This window comes from Podarcis bocagei (genome assembly GCF_964188305.1).
Source record: "Podarcis bocagei genome assembly, chromosome: 1".
NCBI lineage: Eukaryota > Metazoa > Chordata > Lepidosauria > Squamata > Lacertidae > Podarcis > Podarcis bocagei.
The window spans coordinates 48547617-48568327 of NC_138125.1; the positions used below are offsets into that span (position 1 = coordinate 48547617).

The 20711-nt window shown below is 43.9% G+C and overlaps 1 protein-coding gene and 1 pseudogene across 2 annotated transcripts in view; both read left to right on the forward strand.

Moving 5' to 3' along the window:
* Nucleotides 1-20711, forward strand: part of LOC308572643 (uncharacterized protein) — a gene marked incomplete at its 5' end in the record, with an annotated part of 82741 nt that overhangs the window by 27774 nt on the left and 34256 nt on the right. The window lies entirely within an intron of this gene.
* Nucleotides 10994-14431, forward strand: LOC308582707 (disintegrin and metalloproteinase domain-containing protein 20 pseudogene; annotated as a pseudogene). Its single transcript has one exon. The product of its transcript is annotated as a disintegrin and metalloproteinase domain-containing protein 20 pseudogene (transcript).

The following is a 20711-nucleotide window of genomic DNA, read 5'->3' on the forward strand; positions in this document are numbered from 1 at the left end:
TTCTTTCCTTATCTTATCGCATTCCCTTTTCAACTCTCTATTTTCATTTTGTAATTTTTTCTGAGCGGTTCAGTTAATCAGCACCTTGCAACAAAGCTAATGACATCTGATGCTAATATCAGCTGCATTAGCTACCAATAGATAGTGAAAGGCAAAGCAAACAAAAACAGAAAAAAACAGCAACAAAAAACAGCAACAAAAAAAACACAAGACAAAACCACACAAGTTGAAAACCACACAAAAACAACCAGAAAAACAACAAAAATGAAACAGAGAAACAAAACAAAACAAAAACACAAAAAAATTACAAAAGAAAGAAACAAAGAAAAGATGGGAGGGTAAGAGAAAAATAAAGCAAAAGAAGTAATAGTAATAATGCAATTTATAATTTGTAAAGAAATAAAGAGGGGGAAGAAAATACAAAAAGTATATTTAAATAATAAGAAAAGAGCTGGGGAGCATTTTCAATTAAATGTACAATGCAATAATGTTATGTGCTATTAAGTTCTCTTTAGATGTTACTTTTCCAGAGGTAACAGGAACGCTATTCCAGTAATGGGGTATAGGGTTAATAATAATAATAATAATAATAATAATAATAATAATAATAATAATAATTTATTATTTATACCCCGCCCATCTGGCTGGGCTTCCCCAGCCACTCTGGGCGGCTTCCAAAAGAATATTAAAATACTATAATACATCAAACATTAAAAGCTTCCCGAAACAGGGCTGCCTTCAGATGTCTTCTAAAAGCCTGGTAATTGTTGTTCTCTTTGACATCTGGTGGGAGGGTGTTCCACAGGGCGGGCGCCACTACCGAGAAGGCCCTCTGCCTGGTTCTCTGTAACTTGGCTTCTCGCAGTGAGGGAACCGCCAGAAGGCCCTCGGTGCTGGACCTCAGTGTCCAGGTAGAACGATGGGGGTGGAGACGCTCCTTCAGATATACTAGACCAAGGCCGTTTAGGGCTTTAAAGGTCAGCACCAACACTTTGAATTGTGCTCGGAAACGTACTGGGAGCCAATGTAGGTCTTTCAAGACCGGTGTTATGTGGTCTCTGCAGCCGCTCCCAGTCTAGCTGCCGCGTTCTGGATTAGTTGTAGTTTCCGGGTCACCTTCAAAGGTAGCCCCACGTAGAGCGCATTGCAGTAATCCAAGCGGGAGATAACCAGAGCATGCACCACTCTGGCGAGGCAGTCCGCAGGCAGATAGGGTCTCAGCCTGCGTACCAGATGGAGCTGGTAAACAGCTGCCCTGGATACAGATTTGACCTGTGCCTCCATGGACAGCTGTGAGTCCAAAATGACTCCCAGGCTGCGCACCCGGTCCTTCAGGGGCACAGTTACCCCATTCAGGACCAGGGAATCCCCCACACCTGCCCGCCTCCTGTCCCCCAGAAACAGTACTTCTGTCTTGTCAGGATTCAACCTCAATCTGTTAGCCGCCATCCAACCTCCAACCGCCTCCAGGCACTCACACAGGACCTTCACTGCCTTCACTGGTTCTGATTTGAAAGAGAGGTAGAGCTGGGTATCATCCGCATACTGATGAACACCCAGCCCAAATCCCCTGATGATCTCTCCCAGCGGCTTCATGTAGATGTTGAAAAGCATGGGGGAGAGGACAGAACCCTGAGGCACCCCTCAAGTGAGGGCCCAGGGGTCTGAACACTCATCCCCCCCACCACTTTCTGAACACGGCCCAGGAGGAAGGAGCGGAACCACTGTATAACAGTGCCCCCAGCTCCCAGCCCCTCTAGACAGTCCAGAAGGATGTTATGGTCGATGGTATCAAACGCCACTGAGAGATCCAGCAGAACTAGGAAACAGCTCTCACCTTTGTCCCTAGCCCGCCGGAGATCATCAACCAGTGCGACCAAGGCAGTTTCAGTCCCATGATGAGGCCTGAATCCCGACTGGAAGGGATCCAAATGGTCCGCTTCTTCCAGGCGTGCCTGGAGTTGTTCAGCAACCACTCGCTCAATCACCTTGCCCAAGAATGGAAGATTTGAGACTGGGCGATAGTTGGCTATCGTGGCCGCATCTAAAGATGGTTTTTTAAGAAGCGGTTTAATAACCGCCTCTTTCAGTGAGTCTGGGAAGGCTCCCTCATGGAGGGAAGCATTCACCACCCCACGAAGCCCATCGCCCAGTCCTTCCCGGCTAGCTTTTATAAGCCAGGATGGGCAAGGATCAAGGAGACAAGTGGTTGGTTTCACTCGTCCAAGCAGCCTGTCCACATCCTCGGGGGTAACAGATTGGAATTGATCCCACACAACTTGACTAGACAGGACTCTAGCACTCTCCCGCCCCGGCCCTGCTCCCACGGTGGAGTCTACCTCTTCTCGAATCTGAGTGACTTTATCTGCAAAAAACTTTGCAAAGTTATTGCAGGAGATCATGTTGCCCCTACTGGGCCCTGATGGAGCAGGTGGTTCCGCTAAATTGCGAATCACCTGAAAGTCTCCTGCTGCTGTTTTCCGCAGATGCAATAGAGGCGGTGAAGAAAGTCTTCTTCGCCGTCGCTATGAAACCTTGTCTCTTTCAACAGATTATGATGCAGCGTTTTGGGATCTTCACTAGTTGCAGATCCTGCAAAAATCCCTGTAATTGCTCTTATAAGTCTTATTAGAGGAACGTCTTTTCAAAAGAATGCAAAGCTTTCTTTCACCAGCTGATGTCGCTGTTTGAGTCACTCCCTCTCTGCGATTTTCGACCCCCTTCTCAGTCTATGTCAGTCTAATACATTTCATTTCCGTTCCTCAAACCAGGAAAATGTCAGTCTAAGAAAATGTCGGAGCGCGTGAGTCAGCAGAAGTACTCTTAGCTGTTGTTAAATTGATTTATACTCCGTAGCAGTCCACAGCCGAAGACAAACAGAAATCCCCAGAAAGGGGGGATAGCCACACTTCTTGGAAGAGGGGAGACGATGTTTATCAGTCTTGTGACAGTTTTATAACTTTGTAATCAATCACCCTCTCATTCACCACCGTTCTCTGGGAGTCTCTGGCCTCTTATATTCCTTTTGCCAGCATGAACAGACCGTTGAAAACTAACTTGTGAACAACAGTTAATTTTATACTGAAGCGTCTGGAAACCCCTTTATATATTTCACCACTTGGGAAGGGTCTTTTTTTATTATTTCTTCTTCATGACTTCTTGGTTTATTTCTGTCGCAACACTAATGAAGCCACAGGTAATCTTTTTGTTCATAACTCCAGCAGGAAAAGATGGCTAAAACGTCTTAGGTATTAATGGAATAGACGTCTTTTTTGAAAAAAACCAGTCTGATATAGCTTGTAGGTAAATCTTGGTCAGTTGCGAAAAGCCATTTAAGTTCAAACACTTTGTTTTAAGATCAAACGCTTTGTTTTAATCGTAAATTAGCAAGTTCAGTAAATAAAATAGGCTAATCGTTTAGGTTTGCTTCAGTTTGTTAGAAGTGTAGCCATTGACATACCCATGGGCTCGGGCTTCTCGTCAGCGGAGGGTTGCAGGAACTAGCACTGAAGAAGTTCTCCCCCTTCTCCCCCTTGCTCAGCTTTTAGGAGCTTGAAAATGGTCTGGGGGTCCTCTTCTTCGTGCTGCAGCAACGCCATATCACCCTGGAATCTCTTTCCAAGGCTTCGGGGTCAGCTTAGCCTTAGCTCCCCCTTCTAGCTCCGCTAACAAACGCGTACCTCCCGACCTTGGCAAAGTGGGAGAGGCGCATCTGTCCGTGAGCAAAGACTACGCGGAAGTCATTTTTCAGTGTTCTCTCGGTTTCTTTGTGTTGAGAGGAGTTGCTTCTCTGCTGTCTCAGAGGCAGGATGGATGTTTGTATGCTCTCAGCATAGCTTGTAAATAAACTTTAGCATGTAGCACATTTACCTGCTTATCCTTTCGTTGCGTGACTACGCTCTGCTTGGGCTCAAGGTAAGGCGAGCCTGTATCAGCTCCAGATGGGTCGGGGCTGATCAAAGTCTCACATTTCTGGTTATGGACTCCAGAGGATCGGAATGCCAGCAGAGGAATAGAGAGATGGAATGGAGTTATCTGCTCTGCGCGTCAAGAAGATTGATGAGAGGTATGTGTTCTTGCCCCGGGAAGCCTGCCAGTTCCTAATTAATGGCTTTAAGGCTGGACTTTGAACTTTTTAAGCCGTTTGCCGCGGCAGAGGCTCAGAGGCTCAGCAGAGGCTTGAAATCGAAAGTGCTTTTGAAAGTGCTTTTGGAGCTGCTGTAAACACAGACGCAGCTTGATTAATGATGCAGAAGGCTAATGCCAGAGTCATGGCGGCCCTTCGGGATGCTTTTGGGATTCCAAAGCTCGATAAAAAGAATTATGCAGAATGGGTGTTATACACAGAGGCACTTCTGCGAAAAGAGGGTCTGTTCAATGTTATTACAGACACACACCCCAGCTCCGATGACAGATGAATGGGCAGCTAAGGATTCCAAAGCAAGGGGAACTCTTACATTGCTAGTATCCCCAGAAGAGCTTTGTCTGTTGCGTGATAAGACCTCAGCCAGAGAGATTTGGGACGCTTTGAGAGATTCTCATTTAAGAACAGAGGTTGGTGCTTCTTTGTTCTGCTATGCCAAGCTGCATGATATGGCACTTGCTGAAGGTGCAGATGTGCATGCTCATCTGATGGAGATGCAGAATCTGACACATGAGCTGCAACAGACAGGACTCACCTTTCCATAGGCTGTGTATTCCTTCATGATACTACATTCTTTGGGTTTAAGTTGGGAGTCTGTTGCCACTCAGATTGCTGTTCTGCCAACTGCTCAGATCACGGTAGAGCATGTTACTGCTGTGATTCAGAATGAAGCGGACAGGTGAGTTGCTTGCTGCATTGGTAAGGGGGAGTCTTCACAGAAGTCATCCCAGAATGCAGTGGAACCACCAGATGGCGCCAAAGCTTTGACGGCAGTGAAATGCTACTCGTGTGGACGTCTAGGCCATATGAAGAGGGAATGCAAATATCCCAGGGCCAAGACAGAGCAGCGCAGCGAAAGCTCAACACGTGGAAAAGGCAAAGGCAAAGGTCCAGTAATTGATTCAGGAGCCACGAGACACATATGCAACAACAAGCAACTGTTCGTGTCTTTTATACCGCAGGAAGGTGCGATTCACCAGGCGGATGACCACACGATCTCCAGTCAAGGCTACAGAACTGTTGTTCTTCACAGTTTGGACTTGTCGATACGCGACGTTCTCTACATTCCAGATGCTGCACACAATCTACTCAGCGTTGCGCAGCTGAATGAACGGAACATTGACGTTCCTTTCAAGAACAAGAAGTGCACCATCACAAAGAAAAACAATTATGTATTGTATGCTGAATATGTTGATTGTTTGTGTTGTATTTTGATGATGATGTGCAGGATGAAACTTTTTGCATTGCAGGTTCTAACAAGGTTTTGCATGCAGGATGTATTCATGATTTTCACAGGAAATTTGGTCATTTACATTTTGAGGCAGTATCCAAAGTGCCTGCCTTGGTTGAAGGTATGACTATTAAACCCTGCAGGTACCACATGAAGTGTAAGTGAAAGGTAAGGTGTCTAGTAGGCAAGCTACAGAACCATACCAGGTAGTACATGCTGAGTTGTTTGGTCCACTATCGCCCTCTTTAGGTGACAACAGTTACTTCATGGCTCTCATTGATGCATTTTCCAGATATATTTATGTGTACAATCTCAAGCAGAAATCAGGCATATCAGAGGTTCAAGGAATTCTGTGCTTGGTTGGAAAATGTGCATGGTAAGAAGATAAAGACTCTGTTCACTGATTACGGGGGGTAGTTCACTTCTCAGCAGTTTAAAGCTTTTCTGACTGAGAAAGGAATTCAGCATGATTTGTCTAGTCCTCATTCGCCATGGCAGAACGGACTTTGTGAGAGAGCAAATCAAACATTGCTTCAAGGGTTGAAAACCTTGCTGCATGATGCCAATCTTCCAGAGAGTTATTGGGCAGAATCTTTGGCCTGTTTTGTTTACAGTTACAATCGCAAGTTATCTTCAGAGATTGGTTGTACCCCCTATGAGAAGATGTTTAGCAAGAAGCCTTACATCAAATACATGAGAATTTTTGGTTCTGACATGTGGGTTCACACACCACAAAGCTCCAAGTTAGGCAAGCGTGGATTGCATGGTATCTTTCTAGGTTATCAGAAAGGTTCTTACAGAGTAATGATGACTGACTCTAAGACAATTAGGCTCACAAATGGGTACTGAATTCTGTCCCAACTTCTGAATTGCCTTCAAAGACAGCCCCATGTATAACACATTGAGTAATCTAACCCAGAGGTCATCAGAGTATGGCTGGCCACCAACCAAAGCAGATGGAAGGCACTTCATGTTACCAAGGCCACTTGAGCCTCAAGTGACAGCAAAGCGAAGTTTCCAGAAGTATCCCCAAGCTATGTAACTACTCCTTCAGAGGGAGTGTAATCCCATCAAGAGCAGGCCATTTCCCATCCATCCAGTCTAGAGAACCATTCACTTCAGTTTAATCTGAACTGAGCTTCAGTTTATTGGCTCCCATCCAGTCTATTACTGAGTCAAGACATTAGTCATGCACATCCACTGCTACACTTGTAGATGTTAAGAAATCCAGATGTGCCATCAACATATTGCTGTCAACGTACTGCAAGACTCTGGATGACTCCACCCAGCAGTTTCCTGTAGATTAACATCCTGTAGATTAACATGTTTAACAGAATGGGGGCCATGCTTGATCCCTAAGGAGCCCTGCATTGAAGACTTTGTGAAGCTGAAAAGCACTCTCCAAGCATCATCCTGTGGAAATGACTATCCAAGTAGGACCAGAAGTGCCGCAAAGCAGTGCTGCCCACCCTCACACTGGGACAACTGCTCCAGAAGGATACCATGGTGAATGGTATTGAAAGCCGCTGAGAGATTAATAGGATTAACAGGGAATTAACACATTCTCCCATCCCTCTCCTGACTGAGGTCATCATACAGCATAACAAAAGCAGTTTCCATGGCCAAACAGACCTAAACCTTGATTAAAATGGATGCAGAAAATTGGTTTCATCCAAGAGAGCCTGGCTCTGGCTTACAACCAGTCGCTCAGAATATACAAGTAAGCGTTTATTTCTTTGTTTTAAAAGACAAAAAGCAGTGATTAAAAACACTGAAAGTACAATTTTTTTTTTATCAAAATAGGTGTAAAATGGTTGAGAAGTCCTAATGTTATGAATAATTTCTTCTGAATAAACCCTTGATACGGACCGGGGGGGTGCCTCCTTCCCCCCCTTCCTTTGGAACGTCCGAGGCGATGACCTCGAGGGTGCCCACCATACGCTCACCCTCAGCCCCCTCACCGTTACATAAGCACCACACTTTTCCCAGACCCCCCTTCTTTCTCTTTCTTCCACGAGCGAAATAAGCTCGAATACATGTATATATTCCCCTATCTCTTCCTATGCCTATCTGCGCTCCATACTTAGAACGAGTAGACCGGGTGTTCCTGTATCCCCGCTTATTCCTATGGCCGCGCTTTAGCCAATCACAGCCATGCATTCGTCCTGCAGAAGCTAGCTCAGGGAGCTACTGCACGCCTCATTTCACCCCTGACAAGCTGCTGACGGCCCCCCACTGCGAGAACAATGGATCTGAAACCAGGGACCTCGTAAAACTGTCAAAATCCTGCTACAATGTATCCATTCTTGCTATAATGTATCCATTCTGTTTCCGCTTTTGATTCATAGTACGGAATAGGCTGGAAAGCATTGAAATCTTTGGAAATTGATATAAAATCAACCGTAACTCCGATTTCTTCACTCTTGGTGTCATTCAACTCAGTTCCCCTTGGACTCCATGAGGCTACCCCTACTTCCATAATCCCCGAAACGGCAGGTCACGTACACAGGAACTTCTTAATCCTGTCAGATCGTTTCGCCAAACCCTTCCTCCGGGCAATGCTAAGTGGCAGACGATGCATATCTCTGGCCCATTGTCTTGCCACCACCGATACTCAATAAACGTTTATCTATGTATATTTCTCGCTCTGCATATTTCCCCCTCCCTCATCTCAAATGTTAATGAATGTAATCCCACCTTTCCTTAATCTATTCATGACGTGTGAAATATATTCATGATGTAACTCGCGAAACCCGACCTACGCATAATGTATTCATGATGTTTCCTGCATTGTATTCTGGGTTATGGAGGGAACTTTTAAAAGTCTATGTCACCCCATTCTCGGGGTTCAATGCCATTTTGAACCTGTTGCGCAATAAACTCGGATCTTCATAGTTTGCTCCTGCGTCCGGCTGAGCTCCTTTCTCCTCCGCAAGAACCCGCGGACTCTGTCCGACGAGCTGAGTGGCAGTGCAACCACGCATCCAGATTTTCCGTAACACCCTAAAGGGAGATTACTGAACGTTGCTATGGACAAAAGAGGGATGCTTTAATCCTTAAGTTCCAAAGTTCTGCTAATAGCAGACTGATCTTCTTACATAGGGACCAGAGATAACATGTTTTTCTGCCTGAAAACGTATTAGAAAAAGTTAGTCTGTTAAAGCCTATAAAACAATTTGTTCTACCAAGACACTCTGCTGATTTACTACAGATTCATATTATCCCAAAGATGTATTTAAATCAGTTTGTATGTGTGTGCTGTATAATGTTGTAACTCTTTGTGACATATTTCAATTACATATTACTTTTCAAAACTGCTTTGAAGTCCCCCCCAACAATCAAGTGGTATATAAATTTTATTAAATAAAAAAATAAACACTTGCACTTGCCGTCATCTTTTATAAAATCAAAATTACATTTTAAAAAAAACTAGATTAAGTCAGTAGGGCAGAGACTCTTAATCTCAGGGTTGTGGATTTGAGCGCATGTTGGGCAAAATATTCTTGGATTGCAGGGGGCTGGAGTAGAAGACCTTCATGATCCCTTCAAACTCTACAATTCTATGATTTTATGATAAGAGAGTATTTTAATTTCTTTATAAAAATGTATTCTGCTTAATATATATTTAGAGTGTGACCCCTAGCACTCAGTAAATCAAAACAAAACTATTTGTCACAAATAAAATTGATTTGTCATGAAAATAAAAGAAAAAAAATATTCTGGAAATCCATTATCATGTTTTAAATGCAATGGAATTTTTAAAAGCCATGTCAGATTTCTGGTGTTGAAAGTGCCTTAAAAGCTTCAAAAATAAGTCATGCCAGACCAATCTGATTTCTTTTTTTTTTTTATGGAATTACAAACTTGGAGAATGAGGGGAATGCTGTGGATATAGTCTATCTTGATTTCAGTAAGGCGGTACCTATTTATCTACTTGCACTGGTATGCAAACAATACTGCCAGTGGTAGTTCATGAGGAAGCTCAAGCTCGATGACCTGGGTCTGCACTAAGAGACAGCCAAGGTGGTCTCTGGCCTCTTCAGCAGCCTCAGCTTTTGTAGCTGGACTCATAACTACAACATAACTAAAGTAGTCATAAGCAATAAAGAGAACATAAAAAATATACAACCAAACTGAACAATTTCCACATAAATCACAAGATCTATAATAAAGATACAAAAAACCAGCAACAGCAGCAACCACCACCCCTCCCAACAAAATCCGGCAAACAACACCCCAGCTCAAGGGTGTGTTCAGCAGTCTCAGCTTTTGTAGCTGAAGTCAGTCAGGGCCCCTCCCTCCTAGGTCAGGTGGGAAAAGGCTGCAAGGCAGAGAGCAGGTCTTCCAGGACTCGCAGCCAAGAGTCACCGCCAAGATGCCCTTGGGATGAGGGGCAGCTGCCCTCTATGCCCTGCATGTGTGTTGGTGGGGCAAGGAGTGAGCCACCTCAAAATGAGTAGACACATTGGAGAATTTTGAATGTGAGCCTTTACATCAGAAGGAGCACGTATGCAACAGCTACAGTGTGACTCTGTGGACCAGATGGACAAATAAAGACTTCCTATAATTTGTTTTAAAAACACCTTCATATAAAATTTATAGCATTTGATACAAACTACTCCAACCTGCGGGTGGCGCTGTGGGTAAAACCTCAGTGCCTAGGACTTGCCGATCGCATGGTCGGCAGTTCGAATCCCCGCGGCGGGGTGGGCTCCCGTCTTTCGGTCCCAGCTCCTGCCCACCTAGCAGTTCAAAAGCACCCTTAAGTGCAAGTAGATAAATAGGTACCGCTTTCTAGCGGGAAGGTAAACGGCGTTTCCGTGTGCTGCGCTGGTGCTGGCTCGCCAGAGCAGCTTCGTCACACTGGCCACGTGACCCGGAAGTGTCTCTGGACAGCGCTGGCCCCCGGCCTCTTAAGTGAGATGGGCACACAACCCTAGAGTCGGACACGACTGGCCCGTACGGGCAGGGGTACCTTTACCTTTACCTGTACTCCAACCTGCATCTAATATCTTATTGTAAATTTATGAGATCTATGGATTTAGGGCATTATACAAATTTAATAAAGTAATAATAATTAAAAACTCCCCCTTTGCCTTACCTGCTATTGCTGCATATTTCTGGCCAAATCTCTGTAGAGCAGGCAACTTGCTGTTCACATATCCTGCTTCCAGCCCTTCAGTGGCACAAGAAATACTATATCTATACCAAATTTGTTCATGACAAGGCCATAGGAACTCCTACTAGCGCATAGCTGTCAACGTTTCCCTTTTTCTAAGGGAAATTCCCTTATTCCAAATAGGATTCCTCACAAGAAAAGGGAAAAGTTGACAGCTATGTGACTAGGTATTCTTCCATTGCCCTGCACTCAGTTCCCATGATTACCTGACACTATGGTCCTCAGCCTATCAGCACTCCTTTCTGTTCTTCCTGTTAAGTCCCCTGTCAGGCACTCTGACCCGCTTCCCGCTCGCCCAGTCTCTGCATTCTATTCTGTCCCTAATCACCAAGGCCCGCCCACATTCCAAAGGTAAATCTACAGACGGTTGCTATCATCAGAATCCTTCTCTCTCTATAGGAGTCTCCTTCCCATTTTGCTTTGGGCCCACAACAGGCCATCCCATGGGGTGCCTTAGTGCATTCTTTCACCTGTCAGGGAAGATGACAAGCAGTCTTCCCTGGCTGCTGGTGCTGATCTCATGGAATGTGTTGAGTGAGACTGCAGGTCAGAACCCTCCACAGGGCTATAGGTATGCCTCCTATGAGATGATTGTCCCAAGGAAATTAACCCCCCGATATGGACAAAACCCCCACGCTATCGCTTACTTGCTGCAAATTGAGGGGAAGGGCCACATCGTGAAGCTCAGGAAAAAGAAGAGCTTTGTGCCTAAACATTTCCCTGTCTTCACTTACAGTAGGGAGGGGGACCTTCAGATGGACTATCCTTTCATCAGAGATGACTGCTTCTACCGCGGCTTGGTAAAAGGCCATCCTGCCTCTCGAGTCACCCTCAGCACTTGCTCAGGGGGACTCAGGGGTCTGTTGCACTTAGAAAACCGCACCTATGAAATCGAACCTGTTCAGGCATCTGCTACTTCTCAACATATGTTGTATAGATTGGAGGAAATGGTGGGTGCTGAACGAATGAGGTGCGGGCTAACAGAGGAAGAGCAAAGACGCCAAGAGGCCATGATCCAAAGCACAAATAATGTAACAGTTCAAATTGATGCGAGAGGAGCCTGGTGGACACATACCAGATACTTGGAGCTTGCCATTGTGATAGAACATGAACGATATGTCAGGTTTGACAGAAATGAAAGTCGTATTGTTTTGCAAGTTCTAGATATTATCCATGCTGCCAACTCAATATATGAGCCACTTGCTGTTGAGTTGTCTATAGCTGGCCTGGAGATTTGGTCAGAAAAGAACCTCATGAAAATCGAAGACACAATAGACGAAACACTGATCAATTTTGCCATGTTTGTAAGAGAGTCACTAAGTAAACATATAGATCTTGATGCTGCTCACTTATTTGTATATAAAAGTTTTGGAAATACACTTGGATTAGCGTACGTAAGAACAATTTGTCTTGCCCACTGGGCAAGTGGTGTTGAGTCATATATGACTTACAGTTTGTTTGATTTTACTGTTATATTTGCCCATGAATTAGGACATAATCTTGGAATGAAACATGATGAAAAATACTGCACTTGTGATCGACATGCTTGCGTTATGGCTGCATATGGAGTAAGCACAGATAAGTTTAGCAATTGCAGTTACAAGGATTACTTCTCAGTAAGGAACAGACGGTGTTTGTTAGTTCCACTAGACCCTGATCTGATGTATAAATTTGCATACTGTGGAAACAAAGTATTGGAAGATAAAGAGGAATGTGATTGTGGCTCAACAGAGCAATGCATGTTGGATCCATGTTGCCAGTCTAATTGCATGTTGAGTCCAGATGCCACTTGTGCTTTTGGAGAGTGCTGTGTTGAGTGCCAGTATCTTCCAGTTCATAAGGTTTGCAGAGAACAGGTCAGCAGCTGTGATCTCCCCGAGTATTGCAACGGGACTTCAGAATGGTGTCCTGAAGATGTTTATGTACAAGATGGTGCCCCGTGTAGTGATGGGGCATATTGCTATCATGGGAATTGCACAACTCACACTAGGCAGTGCAGAATGATCTTTGGCAACAAAGCAACCGGTGCATCAAAGGATTGCTTCAGTGAAATGAATGCTCGAGGTGATCGCTTTGGCAACTGTGGGCTTAGACATGACACTTATAAGAAATGTGATACTCAGAACATCTTGTGCGGCCGAATCCAGTGTGAAAATGTTGATACAGTACCTTCTTTGGAGGAACACAGCACCATAATTAACACACCCCTAGGCAATAGGAAATGCTGGAGTACAGATTACCACGCTGGAATGGAGATACCTGATATTGGAGCAGTGAGAGATGGGACTCCTTGTGGCACAGAAATGATGTGTATTAATGGGGAGTGCAAGAATGTGTTCCTCTTGAAATATGATTGCAATGTCACAAAGTGTCATAATCGAGGAATATGCAACACTTACAAACATTGCCATTGTGATTATGGCTGGGCTCCTCCAGATTGTCTCAATGAAGGCTATGGCGGCAGCATTGACAGTGGACCTCCACCACCAGGGAAGGCTTCACAGCATATTGGCATCATCATAGGAATTATAGCAGCAATTGTATTTCTTGTTTTTACTGTTGTTGCTGTACTTGGGCTGCGTAATTATTTCAGGAAGCACCCGAGAGAGCGGTTTGTAAAAAAACCAGAAAGAACATATGAAGAAGATATAAAAAATGAAGAAAATCCTGTCCCAACTGAATCAGAGAATTGAACAATACACTGAATGTGTCAAATAGATGCACAGGAAATAATGGACAGTATTACGCAGAGATACATTTAAGTTTCTAAATTTTTTAAAGCCCTTCTTCATTATATTTGTCTACTAGGCACAACAGGGCGGAACTCTGCAATATGATGAAAAATACTGCACTTGTGATCGACATGCTTGCGTTATGGTTGCATACCAAGCAAGCACAGATAAGTTTAGCAATTGTAGTTATAAGGATTACTTCTCAGTAAGGAACTTTCAATGTTTGTTAGTTCCACCAGTCCCTGATCTAATGTATAAATTTGCATCCTGTTGAAACAAAATAGTAGAAGATAAAGAGGAATGCGACTGTGGCTCACCAGAGCAATGCAAATTGGATCCATGTTGCCAGTGTAAGTGCATGTTGAGTCCAGATGCCACTTGTGCTTTTGGACAGTGCTGTGTTAATTGTCAGTTTCTTCCAGCTCAGTCTGTTTGCAAAGAGAAAGTTCATGCCTGTGACCTTCCTGATTACTGCAATGGGACTTCAGAGCTGTGTCTTGAAGATGTTTACATACAAGATGCTGCTCCGTGCAGTGATGGTGCATATTGCTATAATGGAAATTGCACAACTCACAATGGACAATGCAAAATGATATTTGGCAACAAAGCAACTGGTGCATCAAAGGATTGCTTCAGTGAAATAAATGCTTGAGGGGATCGCTTTGGCACCTGTGGGCTTAGACATGACACTTATAAGAAATGTGATACTCAGCATATCTTGTGTGGCTGAATCCATTGTGAAAATGTTGATCAGTTACCTTCTTTGCAGGAACACACCACCATACTTCATACTGCCCCTGGCAATAGGCAATGCTGGAGTACAGACTACCACGCTGGAATAGAGATACCCAATATTGGAGCAGTGAGAGATGGGACTTCTTGTGGTAGTGACCTGATGTACATTGATGGGAACTGCATGAGCATGTCCTTCTTGCAGTATGATTGTAATATCACAAAGTGCCATGATTGGGAAATATGCAATACTCAGAAACATTGTCATTGAGATTATGGCTGGGCTCCTCCTGACTGTCTCTATGAAGGCTACGGTGGCAGTGTTGATAGTAGACCCCCTCCAAGACATAGTATTTTTAAATTTAGCTCCAGCATGGCAGCAATTATAGGAGTAATTATATTTGTTTTTTGTGTTCTTGTGGTTCTGGATATTTATTTCAAGAAGCACTAGACACAGAAGTTTGGCCAACTGAAGGAGCAAATGCATGAAAAAAATATTTAAAAAGGAGAAGACATTCCAAATTGAATTAGAGAATTGAACAATGCACTGAAATTGATGTGCAAATTGATAATGGACAATATTATACAGAAATACATTTAAGTCTTTAACCTTTTGAGTACTCTTAAAAGTTAATGGTATTTTTTAATTATTTTTTTCAGCTAGGCACTACAAACAGGAAAATTTTGCAATGTGATCTATATTCTCTAACTCTCATATGTATCTTCCTCAAGCCCACAGCAGGAAAAGCCCTGGGCAGGAGGGGCTAAACCCTCTGTGAAAGAAAATCCCATTCACACAGAAATTTACATAGTGATTCTGTTGAAATAACTGATATGCTAACCTAAGATATGCTGGCTGTCTAGCAATAATTTTGCAGCTGATTGGCTTAGCTACTGAACAGCAGAAACGTATGCAGTCTTAGTTATTTCCACCAGTGTAGGATGGGCTTTGAAAAAGGTACTGTGGAAGCAAAAAACATGAATGTTATAATGCTAAAATATACAACAACCTTACTTATAAGTAGCTTTTCCTTAATCTTTATTTATATGCAGAAGATAGTGCACAAACACTGAAAGTACAAATGGCAATGTTTTCAATCCAATATAAGTATAAAATTGCTCTGAAGTCAAACAAATGAGATATATTAGTTATACGGATAATTCCTTGAGTAAATCCTCAAGGATGATGATGATGATGATGATATTTTTATCATTTATACCCTGCCCACTCTGGGCAGCTTACAGCAAACATAAAGCATAATAAAACATCAAACATTAAAAACTCCCCTATAGGGTAAAGGTACCCCTTCATGGATCACTGCCTTGCCGTGGCGAAGGGGCTTGAATAACTCAGAGAAGCTATGAGCTATGCTGTGCAGGGCCACCCAAGATGGACAGGTCATAGTGGAGAGTTTTGACTAAACGTTATCCACCTGGAGCAGGAACCGGCAAGCCACTCCAGTAAACCTGGATGGTTTGTTGTTGTTGTTGTTTAGTCATGTCCAACTCTTCGTGCCCCCATGGACCAGAGCACACCAGGCATTCCTGTCTTCCACTGCCTCCCGCAGTTTAGTCAAACTCATGTTCGTAGCTTCGAGAACACTGTCCAACCATCTCATCCTCTGTCGTCCCCTTCTCCTTGTGCCCTCAATCTTTCCCAACATCAGGGTCTTTTCCAGGGAGTCTTCTCTTCTCATGAGGTGGACAAAGTATTGGAGCCTCTGCTTCAGGATCCGTCCTTCCAGTGAGCACTCAGGACTGATTTCCTTCTTGCATTCCATGGGACTCTCAAGAGTCTCCTCCAGCACCGTAATTCAAAAGCATCCATTCTTCGGTGGTCAGCCTTCTTTATGGTCCAGCTCTCACTTCCATACATCACTACTGGGAAAACCATAGCTTTAACTATATGAACCTTTTTTGGCAAGGTGATGTCTCTGCTTTTTAAGATGCTGTCTAGATTTGTCATTGCTTTTCTCCCAAGAAGCAGGCGTCTTTTAGTTTTGTGACTGCTGTCACCATCTGCAGTGATCATGGAACCCAAGAAAGTAAAATCTCTCACTGCCTCCCTTTCTTCCCCTTCTATTTGCCAGGAGGTGATGGGACCAGTGGCCATGCCCTCTCCTCTTTCACCCTCATTAAAAGGTTCTTTAATTCCTCCTCACTTGCTGCCATCAAGGTTGTGTCATCTGCATATCTGAGGTTGTTGATATTTCTTCTGGCAGTCTTAATTCCAGTTTGGGATTCATTTAGTCCAGCCTTTCTCATGATGCATTCTGCATACAGTGGTACCTCGGGTTAAGTACTTAATTCGTTCCGGAGGTCCGTTCTTAACCTGAAACTGTTCTTAACCTGAAGCACCACTTTAGCTAATGGGGGCCTCCTGCTGCCGCCGCACTGCTGGAGCACGATTTCTGTTCCCATCCTTGAAGCAAAGTTCTTAACCCGAGGTAATATTTCTGGGTTAGCGGGGTCTGTAACCTGAAGCGTATGTATCCTGAAGCGCATGTAACCCGAGGTACCACTGTATATGTTAAATAATCAGGGAGACAATATACAGCCTTGCCGTACTCCTTTCCCAATTTTGAACCAATCAGTTGTTCCATATCCAGTTCTAACTGTAGCTTCTTGTCCCACATAGAGTTTTCTCAGGAGACAGATGAGGTGATCAGGCACTCCCATTTCTTTAAGAACTTGCCATAGTTTGCTGTGGTCGACACAGTCAAATGCTTTTGCGTAGTCAATGAAGCAGATGTAGATGTTTTTCTGGAACTCACTAGCTTTCTCCATAATCCAGTGCATGTTTGCAATTTGATCTCTGATTCCTCTGCCCCTTTGCAATCCAGCTTGCACTTCTGGGAGTTCATGGTCCACATACTGCTTAAGCCTGCCTTGTAGAATTTTAAGCATAACCTTGCTAGCATGTGAAATGAGAGCAATTGTGCGGTAGTTGGAGCATTCTTTGTCACTGTCCTTCTTTGGGATTGGGATGTAGACTGATCTTCTCCAATACTCCAGTACTGCAGTGGCTTGCTGCTCCAGGTGGATCATGTTTAGTCAAAACTCTCCACTATGACCTGTCCATCTTGGGTGGCCCTGCACAACATAGCTCATAGCTTCTCTGAGTTATTCAATTCCCTTTGCCACAACAAGGCAGCGATCCATGAAGGAGCCTGGATCGTTAAGTCCAGTCAAAGGCTACTATGGGGTGCAGTGCTCATTTTGCTTCAGGCCAAGGGAGCCTGCATTTGTCCACAGTAAATTTTCTGAGCCATGTGGCCAGCATGACTAAACCACTTCTGGCACAATGGGGCACCATGATGAGTGCCGGAGTGCATGGAAACACCATTTCCTTATATAACTACTGACTTCTGCTATGCCAAGAAGAAGGATGCACAAATTCATTTCAATTACGTTTAGTCATGGAAATAGAAAGGCCTGCTGCCTTGACCCTGCAACAGTGGGTGCCATGGGCATGCTGACATCACTGCGACTTATGCATGTGGTGTTGGCACGCCCCATGGTTTGTGTCCGCTGCAGAGTGGAATCTGGGGGCAGTGGCCCCTTCATTTAAAAATTGTGGGTGCCTGGGCACCCAGGGCCTGTTAGTTTCTGTTTGCCACTGAGCAGTGCTTTGGAGTCACAAGACTGTTTACATTCCACACATTCCATACTGTTGGAAGTCTCACGGGAGAAGGATGTGACGTTACTGGTTTCCTGTTCCTTTGTTTGTTTGCAGTTGCTCTCTGCTTTCACAGAGAGAGGATGTATATTTCTTTGCTGTCTGCGTAGTAAGAAATAAAGCATAGCGATGTAGCCATAAATCTCATCACTTTCCTGTGCTGGAAACTCTGCTGAACAGGAATGTGCCTGAGGCCTCATCAAAGGCTCAGGTTGTTATCGTCGGAGGTATTTCCGAAGGACTTGGCCGGAGGAAAATGAGCTTTATAAGCTTGGCCGAGCGGAGATCCCGACAGGGCCCTACATGGTTGGCACCTATGGAAATAGAAGAACTAGAAATATCCTTTTTGAAATCAATTACAATACAATTGAATTTTGAAAAGCAGTGTTGAAATGCCTGGTATTGAATGTGATTTGCATACATTAATAGTATATAGTTATTGTGAACCTTCAAAGTTGGATCAAACTCAATGTGACACATGAAGGTGACTGGATCTTATGAGATTATTCATTGTTAAAAAGCAGAAATATGGCACACCAGATTAGTCATAGATAGTGACACTGAAGGAAGAAGGAATTTAAATATTTTGTCCTATACCTTTTCCTTGTTGACTAAGGCAATTGAGTGCATTTCTCTGGAAATGAGCTGCGTGCCTGCCAGTTGTTCCCTTTTGATGTTGCTTGTGTGAGCATGCAAGGGAGCCAGGCTGGTGGTCCCTGGGTGGAGCCAGGCAGGTCAACCTGATTTGGACAGCTGGGCTGTGGGGTGTGCATGGCTCTATTAAATACAACCTATGAAATCAGCTCTTGGTAATTAGCCTACCTCTTCACAAAATACACCCTACTTTCAGAAGTCATCATTTTTTTAAAAAAGCAGAAAAAGATTATATGGTATAGGGCTTTTTTACTGTGATTCTTCGGTTGAATGATTGCAAATCCATTTTACCTTCAAATGGCATTTAAATCACCGTGCACCAATCTGGGGGCAATGTGCGCTTATATTTCATTACTGGTGACTTATTTCAATTAAATATTAGTTTTGAACATTTGCAAATGACCTTTAAGTTTTGTTTTCTAAAGTGGAATAAAGCAAGAATTACGTTAAGAGAATATATATACAGTGGTACCTCAGGTTAAGAACTTAATTTGCTCTGGAAATCCATTCTTTACCTGATACTGTTCTTAACTTGTAGTACCACTTTAGCTAATGGGGACTCCCGCTGCTGCCGTGCCACCGCCACACGATTTCTGTTCTCATCCTGAAGCAAAGTTCTTAACCTGAGGTACTATTTCTGGGTTAGCGGAGTCTGTAACCTGAGGCGTCTGTAACCCGAAGTACCACTGTAAAACATTAAACATTAAAAAAACCTTCTCTATATAGGGCTGCCTTTATATTTCTTCTAAAAGTTGTATAGTTATTTATCTTCTTGACAACTGATGGGAGGGCATTCCACAGGGCAGGCGCCACTACCAAAAAGGACCTCTGCCTGGTTCCCTATAACTTCACTTTCTTTGGTGAAGGAACTTCTAGAAGGCTCTCGGCGCTGGACCTCAGCATCAAGGCTGAACACTGGGGGTGTAGACACTCCTTTAGGTATATAGGGATGAGGCCATTTGGGGCTTTAAAGGTCAGCACCAACACTGATTTGTGCTTGGAAACATAGTGGGAGCCCATCTAGGAATAATGTTCATTTCGAGAGCATTCAACTTTCTGCAAGTGGTAAGGTTTAATGGCTCCCATCTATCAATATCTAGGGAAGCCTCTTTTTTAAAATTTATGTTTGTTATTTTATGTATTTCATTTATGTTTACTGTTACTAGCTGAGTTATATCTCTTGGTGTTAACATACAAATCTAGAATTGATATTGCTTCAGTGAATTTGCTTAAGTGAATGGGTAGGATGCTGGTGGCGCTGTGGGTTAAACCACAGAGCCTGTTGGGCTTCCTGATCAGAAGGTCAGCGGTTTGAATCCCCGCGACGGGGTGAGCTCCCGTTGCTCGGTCCCAGCTCCTGCCAACCTAGCAGTTCGAAAGCACGTCAAAGTGCAAGTAGATAACTAGGTACCGCTCCGGTGGGAAGGTAAATGGCATTTCCGTGCGCTGCTCTGGTTTCAGTGTTCTGTTGTGCCAGAAGTGGCTTAGTCATGCTGGCCACATGACCCGGAAAAACTGTCTGCAGCTCCCTTGACCTGTAAAGCGAGATGAGCGCCGCAACCCCAGAGTCGTCTGTGACTACACTCAACTGTCAGGGTCATTTACCTTTACCTTTTAAGTGAATGAGTAATTGAATTTTCACCTATTGGCATCAATTCCAATTTGGATCAATTAATCGAGTATCCTGATATTTTACCCCAAGCTTCAATTGTTTACATCAAATTAGGAATACTAGTTTTTAAATGTTTTTTTTTTTTGTAAATTTCTTTTTTACCTTTTTTAATTCCTTTTTGGTGTGGGGGATGCGATGGATGTTTAGTTGGATTTGGGAATCTGTTTTGGTATGTTTGCAATTTTGGTATGTTTGTAGTTTTTACTGTTTTGGGTTTTATTGTGTTTTGTTTTTTGTTCTTAAGGGGAGGGGTCAGGGATGCCTGGGAGTGTGTCCCAGCCAACAAAATGCACTGGGACAACAGATCTCAGTGATCACGGGTAGGAGGAGGAGTTACGCTAAGACCAGACCATGTCATTACTAAGGAGGCAGATTTAATCGCTGTTTGAGAACTATCCCTGCCTCCGGGTCTGGTCTTGACCAGATGGACACTGGAATCAGCAAGGGATACCCCCATAACCTGAACGTACTGCTGTGCAATGCCAGGTCAATGATTCATAAGACCACTGCTATCCATGACTTGATTGTGGATGGAGGTCTTGACCTGGCATGTGTAACAGAGACTTTGTTGGATGAAGCAGATGGGCCTGTCCTTGCCACTGCTTGTCCACCGGGTTGCACAGCAACCCAGGCCTTGTGGGCGGTGAGGGGGGGTGTTGCAGTGATTTTTAGGAAGTCATTAGTTTGC